Here is a 13691-nt window from a genome sequence, read left to right as displayed (position 1 = left end):
CTTTTGCAAAGTGAACACATCTTTGTAATTGTAACCTAGATCAAGATAGTTACTTCTCTAAAGCTTCCCTGTGTTCGGTCCCAATCAAATAACCCCTTTATCCCAAAGTTAACTCTATTCTGACTTTGTGGTCAGAGATTAGTTTGGCTTGTTTTTTGAATTTAATAAATTACACACACACACACACACACACACACACTCACACACTCCCACCTGACATTATGTTTGTGAGATGTATCCTGTTTTGTTTTTAGTTTCCTTTTTTTCCACTGAGGTTTAGGATTACACGAACATGTAATGCTATAGTTTATTTCACCCCTTTCCTAGTGGACATTGGATTATATGGAGTTTTGGGCTCTTTAGATAATGCTGCTGTGATAAACTTTGTATATAGCTCCTTGTGCACATATGTACACATTTCTATTGATTGCATACTTAAGAATGGTATTACTTAGTCATTGGGTGTGGATATGTTCACCTTTGGTAGGTACTTCCAAATAGTTTTCCATACTGGTTATACTAATTTACATTCCTACATGCAGTGTATGAGAATGCCAGTGGCTGTACTTTCTCACTTGCACTTGGCATTGTCTGGTTTTTAAATAAATACTACACATTTCGGTTGATAATAGTATCTTATTATGTTGTCTGTATTTTCCTAATAGTAATATTGAGTACCTTTTCAGTATGCTTATTGGGTTTTGAAATTATTTTCTTGTGAAGTTTTGTTTGGTCTTCAGCCTATCTTAAAAATTGGGTTGTCTTGGGGCGCCTGGGTGGCGCAGTCGGTTAAGCGTCCGACTTCAGCCAGGTCACGATCTCGTGGTCCGTGAGTTCGAGCCCCGCGTCAGGCTCTGGGCTGATGGCTCGGAGCCTGGAGCCTGTTTCCGATTCTGTGTCTCCCTCTCTCTCTGACCCTTCCCCGTTCATGCTCTGTCTCTCTCTGTCCCAAAATAAATAAAAAACGTTGAAAAAAAAAAAATTAAAAAAAAAAAAATTGGGTTGTCTTGTTTTTGATGATTTGAAGTTGTTTTTCTAAAAAAAATATTTTGGGGGCACCTGGGTGGCTCAGTTGGTTAAGTGTCTGACTTTGGCTCAGGTCATGATCTCATGGTTCATGAGTTTGAGCCCCGTGTTGGGCTCTGTGCTGACAGCTCAGAGTCTGGAGGCTGCTTCGGATTCTGTGCCTCTCTCTCTCTCTGCCCCACCCCATTCATGCTCTGTCTGTCTCTCTCTCTCTCCCAAAAATAAATAAATATTAAAAAAAATTTTCATACATGAGTCCTTTGTTGGGCATGTGCATTATGAATATTTCCTCCTGCTCTGTAGCTTGCATTTTAACTTTTTAAAGAATACTACTTTTAAATTGTAATGAAGCCCCATTTGTTGTGTTGATCTTTGTGTCTTGTTTAGGAAATCTTTGCCTATTTCAAAGTCATGACAATATTTTTCTCTCATAAAACCTTTATTACTTAAAAAAAATTTTTTTTTCAATGTTTATTTCTGAGAGAGAGAGAGAGAGCACGTGTGTGCACAAGCGAGTGCAGGGGAGGGGCAGAGAGAAAGGGGGACATAGAATCCGAACCAGTCTCCAGGCTTCAAGCTGTCAGCACAGAGCCTGATGCGGGGCTTGAACTCACGAACTGCAAGATCATGACCTGAGCTGAAGTCGGACTCTTAACTGACTGAGCCACCCAGGCTTCCCAAAAGCTTAATTGTTTTAAAATTTATTGTTTAGGTCTCTGATATACTTTCTCTCCTTCCTTTTTTTATGGCCTGTGGATGGATGTAATGAATTTGATGGATTTTGATTTTAACAGTGGTAGTGATAGAAAATCTATTGGTATGCCTTACTCATAAGAAAACATTTTTATTTTATTTTGTATGTGATATTTTAAGTTCTGGTATGGTAACATTTTCTGTTAGTAAGATACATGATTTTGTATTCTGGTAATTCTTTAAAAGGGATTTAAAAACATTTTTTCCTGACTCTAAAAGAGGCAGTCTAGTTTTGCGTATTGTATTCTGTTTTACTTTTTTTTTTTTTTTTGAAGAGTACGGTGCCTTAAAGACATTGGGTTGTTCAGTCAAAGGCAGCTGTTATATTTAAGCAGGCGATTTAATTTCTTTAAGACTTTTTTTTTTAATCTATAAAGCTAATTTAAGAAAAATGTGTATAAGTTTTTTCAAGTTGTGAGCAATGTGCCTGGCAAGCAATAAAATCTCTATAGTTAGTGCTTTATTCTTGAATTTTGAACTTTGTTTTGAAGATTATTATTAAAAAAAATTTTTTTTAATGTTTATTTTTGAGAGAGAAATAGAACATGCATGAGCGGGGGAGGGACAGAGAGAGAGGGATACACAGAATCTGAAACAGGCTCCAGGCTCTGTGCTGTCAGCCCAATGCGGGGCTCGAACTCACAAACTGTGAGATCATGACCTGAGCTGAAGTCAGACGCTTAAGCGACTGAGCCACCCGGGCACCCCTGTTTTGAAGATTATTTTGACTTGAGACCTGATTGCAAGGGTATATACCATGCTTATTATAAAATTATTGATAACTAACTTTTGTAAATAGTAAAAGTAATCTGCCTGCTTATACATTCATTTCCTTTTATTGTAGATAAAATATTTTAATTTTTTTCTGTCAGTGTAAGGTTGAATTTAAAATGCTTCCTTATGTTAATGAAAAAAAATAGAGTGAATACTTTGTAAAGACTTTTCCACCTCCTTGTCTGTACTTTAACTCTGTAGTTAGGTTGTCTAGGTGCTGCTTACAAGGTGGTAACTACAGATACCAGAAGTGTAGTGTATGATATTGTCTGTTGATGGTCAGGAAGAATTTAACATACCAGTGCTTCTCTAAGACCTTGTTAGTTTGCTCTTGTCTTGGTTGGTAATTTTTGAAATCTAATTTGTTATAGAGCTTATTCTTTGTAGTCTAGTAAACTCTACCAATATCTTGATAATTCATTAGCTTTTCCATATATTATACATAAAATTTAAGTTATTTCTAACATTAGGAAAAATTGTTTTATATTTATCATGTGCCATAGTTTCAGCATGTGATGTGTTTAAGTGTTGTAAAAAAACAAGTGGGATTCTTGGCTAGATTTTACAGAGTAGGGGTAACTTCTGAAGTTCAAAAGTTCTTTCTTCTCCTCTTCCTCCTCCTGTTCTTCCTCTTCTTCATTTTGTTATTATTATTATTATTTAGGGAATCTCAACCAGCAGAGGGATTTTTAACAGGCTGCCTAAGTATTTGGTAAGTACATACTTTCAGTGTTAAATATTTTGCATGTTACTTAAGTTTGCATGTATGTTACCTTAGTGACGTTTACAGTAGTCAGTGTAAATAACAAATATAATTTATATTTCTTATAATTTTTACTTGGTACTAGAATTTCTTTATAGATTTATTCTGATTCCTTCTGATTTATTCTATACACTGTATCCAGAAAATTCTCTTAGTGTGCAATCTGAGTATTAAAAGAGTTCGATGGCAGAGCTGTCTTAGCGGGCAAGAATGCTAGTACTTTCGTGAAGGAAACACAATTTTCCTCATGTGAGATTTTTGTAGCAGTTTTCTATTAGCTGGTGACAGTAATACAGATTTCTTCTTTAGCCATCCATTACTTGACTCCTCCTTACATTAGGTCCTGTTTACCATTGTAGGTCAATATGAAGACAAATACTCTGGTAAGGCCCTAAGCTATTTTCTCTTTGGGGTCTCTAATTTCATTGTAATAACATTTTAATATTAAGAATTTCATAAACTTACGCTTTGGTTAATAGTGATAGATTTAAAAATTATTAAATATACTTCAGCAATGTGAGGCATTGGATTATCAAGTGTCATAATATAGTTTTTTAATTGTTTTGATGTAGTCTGTGAAATGTTACTAAGGATGAATAAATTTATTTGATTAGCTAATCGAAGTTTCCTAGATATATGAAGAGATATTTAATAATAAACATTGATTTTTCTTATTATGATTATTAATGTGTTTGAAACAATATGTATTTAACCAAATGTGTTTCTAAAATTCTATAATCATAGTTGATGCTTAAATATTGAACAATTACACTATTCTGCTTACTGTATATTTATAATAAATGTACATTTTTAGGAGCAAATGATGTTATAAAAATCTCAAATTTTTACTATTATAAAATGTGGTAACTGATTCCTGAAGATACATTAGGTAGAACAAATCAACATGTGTTCTCTTCCCCATTGATGCATATATTTGAGTTAGTTTGAGGGAGGCGATCATCTTTGCATTGTATATGCTTATGATATATATTTCATTTCTGCAAATTTATTTTTAGTAACTATTGGAATACATTTACATATCAAGAAATTCATCCATAAGTGTACAATTTGGTGGTTTTTAGCATATTCAGAGGTGTGTAACTGACACTACTATCTAATTTTAGGATACTTCAACTGCACCTTGTATCCGTTAGCAGTCATTCCCTAATTCCCTTTAAACACCCTGCCTGCCTCCCCTACCCCACAGTCCCCTTCTCCAAGCAACCACTAAATACTTTCAGTTTCTATAATTTGCCTATTGTGGACATTTCATATAAAAGAAAGCATATTCTATTTGTCTTTTTGTGTCTGGCTGTTTTCGCTTAGCGTAATGTTTTCAAGGTTCACCCATGTTGTAGCATGTGTCATTCATTTTTATGGGAAAAACCATTCCACTATATACCATATTTTTTGTATCCATTCATCAGTTGATGGATTGTATCTACCTTTTGGCTATTAGGAATGCTTCTGCAATGAACATTCTGGTATAAGTTTTTGTGTGGATGTATATTTTTCTTTTGGATATGCGCTTAATAAGGGTAGAATTGCAAGATGTGATAACTGTCTAAGTCTGAGGAACTGTCAGAATGGCTGTGCTATTTTATAATCCCACCAACAAGATACGAGGATTCCAACTTCTCTACATCTTTATAGACGCTTGTTACTTTTAGTCATTTTTTGTTTTAGCTATCCAAGTGAGCGCGAAGTGGTATTTCATTGTGGTATTGATTTTCATTTCTATAATAACTGATGATGAGCATTATTTCATGTGCCTATTGACCATTTACATATGTTCTTTGGAGAAGTGTGTGTTCAAATCTTTTGCTCATTTTTTAATTGGATTGTCTTTTGTTAAATTGTAAGCATTCTTTATATATTCTGAAAACTATTCCCTTATGAGATATAGGATTTGCAAATACTTTCACCCATTCCGTGGATTGTCTTTTCACTTTATTTCTGGTGTCTTTTGAAGCACAGAAGTTCTTAATTTTGATGATGTTCAGTTCACCTGTTTTTTCTTTTGTTGCTTGTGCTTTTGGTGTCACACTGCAAATTTATCTTTAAATAAATATTCATTTATAGTTTAGATCTGTGACAAGGTTTTAATTACCACAGGACTGTAAAGCATTGGCATTTTTTGTGTTTGACAGCCAAAGCCCAAAGGAAGCAATTATCTTTATATTTGTGCTTCAATTCCTTAGTTAATTGTTTTAAGGAAAATGCTATGTTTTGATCCCATGGGTTACCATGAAAATGTTAGCTGTGTGTGATATATCCATTGATAATAGTCTTGTGAATTCATGTTGAGTTTTTTTGGATTGTAGGATACCTTAGTTTATCATGGCACTTAAGGTATATTTGATGTCATACCTTAATAAACTATGCCCTTTTAGGCTAACAATATTATCAGAATTCTTTTTATCTTTTCCAGGAGGAGAAAATAAATTTTGAGAATCTTACTGATTTTAGTCTTGTGCAGGATATTTGTAGGCACTAATTTTTTGATGTATTTGTAAACTTACATATGGAATATGTATACTTTTCCTTCAAGTTTAGTAGGTATGTATCTTCTTGATTTTTATGGGACAATTTTAGTTCCTTATTTTTTATCATGTGGCTTTTATCAGTTGAAGGCATATTTCAGAATGAATTGTTCTATAATGTTTTATAATGTTGGTTTTAGAGAAATGGCATATAACAATGGAATATCACCACTCTTAGTAGCGTTGGCTTTCTGCGTAAGGGCAAAGGATTGTAATATAGTGTGATTAATGTATTTTTATTAGGGAAATTTACTTTTGTTTGTATCATTCATATTATCTAACACTGTGTTAACTTCAAATAATGAAATTTTATAGAGCCAAAATTATTGATATTCTTTTTTTTAGTTGATTTTAAATCATGGTGTCCACTGGTTAAGCATCCACTTAAGTGTCAATTGGTAGGTAACATTGTTCTTCACTGTGATATTTTTATAGTTTGTTTTATACCACCCGTGGACATTATGCATTGGAAAAGGAAATAAAAGGTGAAACATGTCATTTTTGATGGTATTACATTTTCAGTTATAATAAAAAAAGATTTAATTGAGAGTTATTTCCTTCTATGGTATATGTCAAATGTGGCAGTTAAGAGAGTTTAACCTGTTTATGGCTGAATTAAGGCAAAATGGCTTTTGTGCACTATACTTTCTTTCTCTTGTTCTGTATGCTTACTAACAATAATTAAGTGTATATTAATTCTGAGTTATTTATATTTGAAATGGGGGTTTTAATATTAATAGAGACACTTTTTTTCTTACAAGAGTAAGTGGAGTTGCCCTTTAGTTAAACCACTAATTTCTTACTGAAATCAATCGGGGTTGCTTTATATTCTAGGTAGCAGATTCTCAGCTCATGTCCTAGAGTTTGCTGTTCTACTGATGTGCTTCATAATACACCTTGGAGATATTGGTCAGGGTTGTGTGGATAGAATAATTAAACTATTCTTTGTCAGAACGGTCTTTCACTACTTAATCTTACTGAGGAAAGCTCAAATGGACTTGGATTATTCTAAATGTCACATTATTTTTGTACAAATGTCTGAAAACCATTACACAATAGTATTGACTCCCTTTTCTCCCAGTACAATTTCTGTAGCAACATCATGCAAGGAGGTTTTCCTAAAAGCTTTTTCCTTCAGAACTCCCCCCACCACCCCCCGTTTTTAAGGAAAAGGTTGATCCAGAGTAGCCCACTTTTAATCTAGTAGTCATCTCAATTTTATTCTTATTAATCCTTAAGGTTTCCATACTTCTGATCTTTCTTCAGAAATTTCCAGTCTATTAATTGAAATAATTACAACTGTTCATTTCTTTGGTTTTGTTCCCTGTTCATGGACTTCCTCGATTTGGTAGAGTTCTATCTGATTACGGTCTTTAGAAGTTTCTAATATAAATTGACACTTTTCCTCCTAGCTTAGCCTCAGTGCTTCCTGGTGATCCTTATCTCATTTTGATCTTCTATTTCATTCTCAATATTAGTTATTTGGAACCTTTCCACTGTCCTCAAATGACCAGTCCTATTTCTATTTTTCTCATTCTTTTTTCATTTCATATTTTATACTTTATTTCTATCTTCAGTCAAAGAACAAAATGTTTTCATTTTTTTCAAAGGATAATATCTATATTCTTAATCTTATCCCTTCTTCCTTTCACTTGAACTTTGCTGTTTTCTGTTATTCTCCTTTTCCATGCTGGGTTCTCCATCTTATCACACTTAATCTTGAAAAGTGCCTTTTACTTTTACTCTTTCCCTATCCTTCCCTTTATCACTGAGCTTGTTTGATTTGTGGTCCAGTTGCTTAATTCTTACTCGGCTACCTTCTGCAGTTTGACTGTTGTTTCTGCTGGCATTCTGCTTCCTCAAGTGAAAGTAAACTTTTCTTACCTAACCAGATAGATAGTTAAGCTCATGTTAAAATGCTTTACAACATCCCTAAGGTAAGATTGAGTTCCAGTTGCTAAATCTGTGTGTTTTCATTTCTCATCCTGTCCTACTTTTTTTTTTTAAATAGCATTTGGTATTTTGCTTCTTCTTAACATTCACTTCTCCCTTGTATTCCATAATAACTGTGCTTTATGGTTTTTGTGTGATTTGTCCAGCTACATGTTCTTTTTGTTACTGCTTTTTTCTTTCATATACCTCTGAGGTATAAACTGCATTGAAGCTTTGCTCCTTGCTCCTTCTCATTATGTATCATTTCTAGGAGATGGTCTCTGTTTTTATTATGTAAGTTATCACAAATTTGTGATGACTCACAAATGCCACACTTTCCTTCATTGTCTGTTTGACTTCAATTATTTTGTCCTTAGCACCCCTAAATTATTATTTCTCAAGCTGAAAAATTTGCCTTGAACATGCTTGATATATTGTTGGAATTTACTAAATGCTTATTGAATCAGTGAATGAACTCCTTATCCAAGTGCCCCAATCTGTTCGGTTTGTTCTTTTTTTTATATATAATGATTTTAACCATTCACCTATTTTCATGTTACAAACCCTATAATATCTTTGACCAATTCTTGTCTACCCTTGTTAGCATTAATTATTATATTTTGGTTCTAAGCTTAACTAATGAGGTAGATGATGTTCTCATTTGCAGATGGTAGAAATAGGGATCACAGAGATTGTGATGTACTTATGATTTCATGGATAGTGGTGGAGTTGAAAATTAAGATTATGTTTCTGATTACATGTTTCCTGGTTTTCACAGAAAACATTGTTTCTAATGATAAAAGCAGTATGATAGATAATAATTACTCTTAATGTACTATGTGAGTTAAGAGAATAAAGACTGGAAGATGGTAGGAGTACTTTAAATTCTTATGTGATGGGATGAAGGTCCTAATTCAGAGGGAGGAATGAAAATCAAGGATGTGAGAAGTTTTTCACTCAACATTAATAGAATTTTGAGATTCTGACATCTGGTAATGATGCAGTGATGCCAGTGAAGTAGTTGTTGAGTGAACCATCCTTCAGATAACAATTATAAAATTATAAAATCTGGATAAGATATTAAACTTCATCTGTGTGAAAGCCGCAAAAAATGACTGTAAATGAAGCAGAAGCCAGATTAAAGGTTACTACTCTTTAAAGCCTGCAACTGCAAGGGCGCCTGGGTGGCTCAGTCAGTTAAGCGGCCGACTTCGGCTCAGGTCATGATCTCGGGGTCCGTGAGTTCTAGCCCCGCGTCGGGCTCTGTGCTGACAGCTCAGAGCCTGGAGCCTGCTTCAGATTCTGTGTCTCCCTCTCTCTGACCCTCCCCTGTGTCTCTCCCTATCTTAAAAATAAACGTTAAAAAAAAAAAAAAAATTAAAAAAAAAAAAAAAAAAAGCCTGCAACTGCAATGTGTAAGAATTGTATGTTTGTAGCTTTCTTGGCTTTGGATGCATCCCAGCCTCCTGTAGTTCCAGTAGCATGGGACAGAAGTTAGGGCTAGCCAAGCAGCTGGGAATATACTGAGAGAGATTCTAGAAGCAAAAGAACCATTGAAGAGGTAAACAAAAACTAATGGAATTTTTCACCAGCCCACCAGCATTGCAAGCAATTCTAAAGGAAGTTCATTAGTCTGAATGGAAATGGCATCAGGTTGCAAGTGCCATTTACAGTACGGAATCAACATTTAAAAAAAGTGAATATGTGGGTAATAATAAAAACTATAAACTTTTTTTAATTAAAAAAATTACCGATGATTAAAGCAAAAACTATGATTGTATTGTTCAGTTTAAAATGTATATATGAAAATAGTAGCACAAAGTTGGAGTATTTCTGGCTTAATTTGTATTTCTCTGATGTCAATATTGAGCATCTTTTCATGTATTGTTGGCCATTTGAATATCTTCTTTGGGGTGAAGTATCTAATCTCAAGATTTTGAGAATTGACTTCTATACAATATTTAATAAACATGTCATAATAAGACATTATGATAAATTGACATTAATACTTAGTATTCTGGCTTAGAAACCTTCTACTTAGGTTATCTTTTAGTTTCTTTCAGTAATGTATGGCAGTTTTTTTTTAAGGTGATAAGAAATATTAAACTCTATGCTTAGTAGGTAATAATTCCTCATTTTCCCCTCTCTTAGGCCCTGGTAATATCTACTTCCTGCTGTATGAATTTTCCTATTCTAGATATTTCATGTAAGCGGGACCATCCAGTAATATTTGTTCTTTTTGTGTCTGACTCCCCCCCCCCCCCCCCCCCCCCCCGCCAAGAGAGAGACAGTGCAGACATGCTAGCGGGGAAGAAGGGCAGAAGGAAAGGGAGAGAATCCCAAGTAGGCACCATGCTCAGCACACAGTGTCGTGGGCCTTGATTCCACAATTCTGGGAATTTCCTGAGCTGAAATCAAGAGTTGGTTGCTCAGCCAACTGAGCCACCCATGCGCCTAGAGTTTGTGCCTGGCTTTTTTCACTTGTAACGTTTTCAGAGTTTATCTATGTTGTAGCATGCATCAGAATTTCATTCCTTTTTATGGCTGGATAATATTCCACACTTTGTTTATTTCTTCATCTGCTTGTGGATACTTGGGTTTCCCCCCTTTTGGCTATTGTGAATAATGCTGCAGTGAACATTGGTGTACACGTATCTGAGTCTGCTTTTCCATTCTCTTGGGTGTATACCTAGAAGTGGAATTGCTGGGCTATGTGGTAGAATTCTATGTTTAGCTTTTTGAGAAACTGCCAAACTGTTTTCCACAGTGGCTTCGCCATTGTATATTACTAACACCAATTTACAGGGGTTCCAGATTCTCTGTATCCTCACCAATGCTTGTTATTTCCTATTTGTAGTACCTTTTGGGGGTAGATTTCCTAGGATTTTCTGCATAAACAATCATATATGAACAGAGACAGTTTTACCTCTTTTTTGATCTTTTTGTTTTTCTTTCTCTTACCTTTTTATATTGGATTTCTAATTATGAGGATAAATAATGAGAACAAGCATTCTTGCCATGTTCCCAAACTTAGGGAGACTATATTTGACATTTCATATTAAATCTGTTATTAGTTATAGGACTTTCATAGATACCCTTTATCTGGTTGAGGAAGTTCTTCACTGGTTCAGTGGTTTTGTCTGTCTTTTTGTTAATGGTATTTGATTTTTGATCATTTAGTTTTTTTCTTTCCAACTATTCCTGTGAATTACGGTGATTATTTTTTCATGTTAACTCTATATTCTTAGATAAACTTCACTTTGTTGGGATATATTATTGTTTTTATAATCACTGGATTTGATTTGCTAAAATTTTGTCAAAGCTTAAAGTGCCCTCTTTTCCTCTGTTTTGTATAATACTGACATATGTTTGTATGCCAGACATATAATTTATATAAAACTTGGCATATGGTTTTCTTAAATATTTGATAGAATTCAGCAGTGAAAGTTTTCTTGAAGGATGGTTTTGGATTGTGAATTCAATTTTACCCCTTGGTAGTATTGGTGTTTTGCATTTTTCACAGTATTTTTGTTTCATTTATTTTGTTGAATTGGTTAGTACAAAGTTGTTCATAAGATGCTCCTATTATTTTTTAATGCCTGCAGGATCAGTGGTGATACTAGCTTTTTGATTCTTGATGCTAATAATTTATTTTCTTTTTCCCCCCTTATCAGTTTGCTAGGTGCTTATTAATTTTTTAATATAATAAGTTAGCAAAGAGCCAACTTTTGGAGATAATTTTCTCTATCATTTGTTTGCTTTCTGTTTAATTGCTTTCCATTTTTTAATTCCTTCTTACTTTTGATTTAATTTTCTCTTCCTTTTAGCTTCTTCTATTGGAAGCTTACTCTTCTCTTGTTTTCTAGTATAAATGGCTACAGCTAAAGATTCTCCTTTTCATGCCTCTTTAACTGTATCTCAGGAATGTTGACATGTTGTATTTTCATATCACTCAGTTTAAAAATACATTCTTCTTATTTTCTTGGGTTTCCTCTTTGACCAGTAGGTTATTTAAAAGTGTATTGCTTAATGTCCAGATACTTTGGATATCCTATGTATCTTTTTATTAATGATTTCTAATTTAAATTTGTTGTCATAGGATAAACTGTTATATCAGCTCTTTGAAACTTATACAGATGTTTATGGACAGTGCTTATTCTGCAGTTTTAGGTTATAGGATTTTGTAAATGTTGCCCATTAGGTCATGTGGGATAATGTTCAAATCTTTTTTATTCCTGAAATGTTGGATAATAATGTCCAAATCTTTTTTATTCCTGAAGTTTTTTGTTTCTTTATTTATGGTAATTGCTGCTTACATATTCAATCCATATTTCTCTTACATAATCTGGTTATTAGATTGGATATTTTTTCTCTTTTAAAACAATAGTTTTATCCTTCATTTAGTTTTCTTGAGTTAGTTTTACTAACGAAGAGACATACATCTTATTTTACAGTGATTAAAAATGTATATATAAATTATCATAATATTCTTCTGCTCACCCATATGTCACCTAGGTTTTGAACTTCTTTTTCTTCCTTGTTTTATTATTTTTGTTTGGATGCTAGATAAAACTGTAGTTTATTGTAGTTGTGTACTATGGGGTTCTTATAATAGTATGTGTGTATGTAGTTCTATGTTGTAGTATAGCATTGCCAGGGAAAATTTGGTTTTGTTTTATTTGGGGTCTGGTGGAAGCCATCTTATCCTCATATAAATTTACTGCTACCTCAACACAACCTTCTATATAATAAAACAAATTTCTGTCTTAACTATAGTATGAAGTTCTGATTTATAATAGTTTTAACTTAAATCACAGTCTATACAGTAGGCAAATTGGAAAAATATTCAGAACATTTAAAAAATGGTTATTTAATATGTGGCCTCCACAGTAAAATAAGTTAAAAGAAAATCCTGTTTATTGCGTACTATGAAATTGGATAGCCTGGTTTTTTTAAAGTTTAAATTTTTAAATATGTCAATTATTTGGGGCACCTGGGTGGCTCAGTTGGTTAAGGGTCTGACTTCGGCTCAGGTCATGATCACGGTTCTTGAGTTCGAGCCCTACATCGGGCTCAGTGCTAACAGCCTAGAGCCTGCTTTAGATTCTGTGTTTCCCTCTCTCTCTGCCCCTCCCCCACTTGTGCTCTGTTTCTCTCTTTCTCAAAAATAAATAAACATTAAAAAATTATAAAAAATATCTCAATTATGTAAGTCTTCTGTGCATTGGATCATTCTTTCTTTTATAGACCTTTAGTAATAAGAAAGCCAGTCTAGTTCACCATTCAGTTTTTGAGACAACTGGTATGATTTGAACTTAAACTTTGATGTCAGGCAGGTTCAAATCCTACATCTGTTGCATACTCTTCTCATTGTGAACTTAGTAATATTTTGATTATATTCGCTGTACTTTCTTAAGAGATCCATTTCTGATTTTTTATCGTTTATTTATGGTTGAGAAGGAGAGACAGAGTATGAGCAGGGGAGGGGCAGAGAGGGAGACACAGAATGTGAAGCAGGCTCCAGGCTCTGAGCTGTCAGCACAGACCTCGAAGTGGGGCTCAAACTCACAAGCTGTGAGATCATGACCTGAGCTGAACTCAGATAATCAACTGAGCCACTCAGGTGCCCCTTAAGAGATCCATTTCTAATGTTCTATTAAGCTTCCTGAGATTTGTTGATAATTTTTCCCCCTTTTAATGTTATGTAACGTTTGAATTCCTATAACACAACTGTATTTGGTAATAGTGGGTAATTCTTTTAATTTTGCTTTTTTCTTATTCAGTTATATAATTATCTTCAGGCAAATATATGAAAAGACAGAAATATTTGAAGGTTTTGTAAGTAATTATGGCAGGTAATTTGTTTGGTTCTGACTAAAGCTGAATTGAGAATATATTTT

At 33.8% G+C, this 13691-nt stretch overlaps 1 protein-coding gene and 1 pseudogene across 5 annotated transcripts in view; one reads left to right on the top strand and one right to left on the bottom strand.

The window, feature by feature from the left end:
- FBXW7 (F-box and WD repeat domain containing 7) overlaps positions 1–13691 on the top strand; it is a 226978-nt gene that overhangs the window by 68902 nt on the left and 144385 nt on the right. For 3 of the 5 annotated variants that reach the window (XM_060653997.3, XM_078445696.2, XM_060654002.3), the window contains exon 2: positions 3218–3265. The exons of the other annotated variants lie outside the window; for them this stretch is intronic. The gene's annotated coding sequence lies outside the window, so the exon portion shown is untranslated. The remainder of the gene's footprint in view (positions 1–3217; positions 3266–13691) is intronic. 5 annotated transcript variants of the gene reach the window in all.
- LOC132692989 (large ribosomal subunit protein eL8-like) overlaps positions 1–13691 on the bottom strand; it is a 32049-nt pseudogene that overhangs the window by 5105 nt on the left and 13253 nt on the right.

This window comes from Panthera onca, chromosome B1 (genome assembly GCF_046562875.1).
Source record: "Panthera onca isolate mPanOnc1 chromosome B1, mPanOnc1 haplotype 2, whole genome shotgun sequence".
NCBI classification, from domain to species: domain Eukaryota; kingdom Metazoa; phylum Chordata; class Mammalia; order Carnivora; family Felidae; genus Panthera; species Panthera onca.
This window is presented reverse-complemented; position numbering and strand designations above follow the sequence as displayed.